Below are 3,105 nucleotides of genomic sequence, written 5' to 3' on the forward strand. Positions count from 1 at the left end.
CTGGTCTAATTGCGATTCTATCTTTTTATTATAGCTAAGTTGGTCTTGTATGGCAGAAGAAGAACTATCCATTTTAGTATTTATATTTTCTAGGACCTTGTCATTAGAAGCAAGCTTTTTAGAAATACTCTCATTAATCCTAGCTTGTTCTAAGATTAAGTCTCTTAAGGATGGTTGCTTGGGATTAGAAGAATTGTAGTAATTACCTGGGTACTTACCTTGGTAAGTTGACCATTGTTGTTGTTTCCATCCTTGTCTCTGTTGTTGTGAACTTGAATTGTTGCCAATGATGTTTACATCCTCTTGTGATTTAGGGAATTCAATCCCCAAATACTCTCCACATGTGTTTTGAGCATTGAAAGCATCTTGAATGGCCTGACGATCTTTCTTTTAATTGGCTTGCTGTTCAAGCCAACTTAACAGTACGTCCATCTTAGTTGATAGTGCACACACCTCTTCTGGTACTTCTTTGCTCTTATTGCATGATTGAATGTTGCATGATGACCAGCCTTGATCAGAGACTATCTTTTCCATAAGAGTTTCAGCTTTTCCAAGGTTGAGTGACATAAATGATCCTCTAGTAGTGGCATCAACTTGTTCATGGGCTTTCTGAGTTAATCCATGGTAGAAACTTTGCATGAGCAACCAATCTTCCATTCCATGATAAGGGCAATCTGAAACATATTCTTGAAAATGTTCCCATGCTTCTAGAATCATCTCTCCTTTCTGCTATTGGAAGTTTGAAATCTTTCCTCTTAAGGCATTGGTCTTGCCTATAGGGAAAAACTTTTCTAGGAAGGCCTTTGAACACTTTGCCCATGTATTGATATGATCTTTGTTAGTGTAGAACCATTGTTTTGCTCTTCCCACAAGTGAGAATGGAAAGAGGTGGAGTAGTACGATGTCTTGAGCAACATCCTTGATGACGGCCGTGCTACTTATCTCTAGGAAATTTTGAAGATCAGCACTCGCATATTCATGTGCCTTTTCACTGAATGGGGAAGCTTGTACCATGTTGATGAGGCTTGGCTTGAGCTTGAACTCAAGATTATCGATTTTGAGTGTTGGTCCAGTGCGAATGTTCTCGGTGCTTGGAGCAGAGAACTCACGCAGAGTCTTGTCAGCCATAGCTTTAGGAACTAGTGTTGAGCTTCCCGTTTATTCGGTTGATTCTAATTGATAGAACTTGTTGAATCACAACCAATCTTGTAATACCCTGTATAAGATATGAACAAAGACAAGACAAGGGTAAGCCTACTAAAGCAGAGATTATGATTTTATCAATAAGTATTTATTTGGTCAATTCTCTTAGCCATGTGCCCCTCCCTGGCAACGGCGCTAGAAATGCTTGTTGACATTTCTTAGCATCACTCTCAACTAAGTTGTCATCCCTAGCATGATGCCAGAAATGCGTTGTTGGTAATTATGAGAACACTTGTAAACTATATATATAAGGTATCCACAAGCGCACAGATAATTTACCATTGTAGCATTTCACCTGGGAGTATACCGAGTATCGTTATTTATATTTTATCCATAGAGAGGAGCTATGGGGTTGTGTTGGCATAGAGATATTGACAAATATGCATACTTATGATAAAACCACTCTCATGCTATGGCAGGGATAAGTCAAGTGATAAATAAATAATAAGTGTAAGGTAATAATGGTATTCCAGAGATAGAAATAGATACTCATAAAATATAGTAAGGCTAAGCAAGAGATTCGTTAAGAGCAAAAGATTCCTAAGTCATTACTTATCTACTAAGTCTTTTGTACACCCAAGTATATACACTCTCATCTATAGTATAACTAACTTTGGATCTATGCATAAGGAACATTACTAAGGAAGATTAAGAACAGAGCTTGTCTTCCTTCGCAATCACATTCTACGTGCTCTATAAATGGGAGTGGACTACAAAGGATTCAATGGGAGTGTCACATCCATGATCTACAACATGACCCAGAGTGCAGAAGGCATCCGCAGGCAAATAATATCTAAGCACCATGCTTACATAATGTCGACCACTTAACTCACTCGAGTACTGAGCTAAGAGCTTTATGAACATATGCATATATTCATCATCAATCATAACTATATCAAGCATATTACTAGAGCAAACTAGGAACATAATAAATAGCAAGATAATATTGAAGTAGCAGTGTGACAGAACCGCCCAATTTATACAAGATCAAGTACGGCTGTCCCCGCTAACACGTTGACACGCACATACTTTCACTTATATAAACCTGGTCGTCCGCCGAGTGTCCTAAAAGACCTTGGTAAATCAACATCACAACCAAGATCGCGTGATTAAGCAAATACACATCACATATGCAGAATTACAACGGAAATAATATTACAAATGGATTCACAAATAATAGTCAAAGTTTAGGTTTCAAAACCAATTATTGAAAACAACATAGCTTTCAAATGATTACATTAATATAAGTCCAAATACATTGCTAGCATAAGTGACATCATCCGACAAAAGCATATAGATGAGAAGTAACTATAGAATCACGGAGCCCACTGGCGGTTAGCCACCATCTTCAATAGGCCGAGAACTTCACCTGCAACACGGTGGGATAAACCCTGAGTACTCGAATGTACTCAACCAGACTTACCCGTTGGAAACCAAAACAAATGACACCAAGGATCATGCATAGCTTAATTTAGTGGATCAGGCTGGACAACCTTTTTGCATAAAAGCTTGAGTAACCATTAGCATTATTCACCTGTACTAGCTATGACTTTTAGCCATTACCTACCATCTATATTAGCACCTATACTAATCAATCACTTGATTAAGTTGCAAACAATAATAACCATATCAGGTATTTCATGGCTCATTATCATAATCATCATCATCATCATTTAACCATATCTTTATATTTAGTGAATCTATGTTGCCGCTGCTGAAGTCAAGTTCTCACTATCCAGGAGAGACGGTGATTCGAATCGATTCCTATCTAGCTAGAGGGGTATTCTTAACACAAACCCTGCTTCCCCCGTCAGGGTCACAAACAAGTCACCTTTGGTATAACTCAGGAGAAAAATAAAAGAAAAGACGCGGGTCTAGGCCGCCCTGCATTCTTAAAGAACC

The 3,105-nt window shown here is 38.3% G+C and overlaps 1 non-coding gene across 1 annotated transcript; it reads left to right on the forward strand.

Moving 5' to 3' along the window:
* Window positions 1–656: 656 nt before the first annotated feature.
* Window positions 657–763, forward strand: LOC136462005 (small nucleolar RNA R71). The gene has a single exon (XR_010760535.1). It is a non-coding gene; the product is annotated as a small nucleolar RNA R71 (small nucleolar RNA).
* The last annotated feature ends 2,342 nt before the right edge of the window (window positions 764–3,105 follow it).

Source organism: Miscanthus floridulus, chromosome 6 (genome assembly GCF_019320115.1).
Source record: "Miscanthus floridulus cultivar M001 chromosome 6, ASM1932011v1, whole genome shotgun sequence".
Lineage (NCBI taxonomy): Eukaryota > Viridiplantae > Streptophyta > Magnoliopsida > Poales > Poaceae > Miscanthus > Miscanthus floridulus.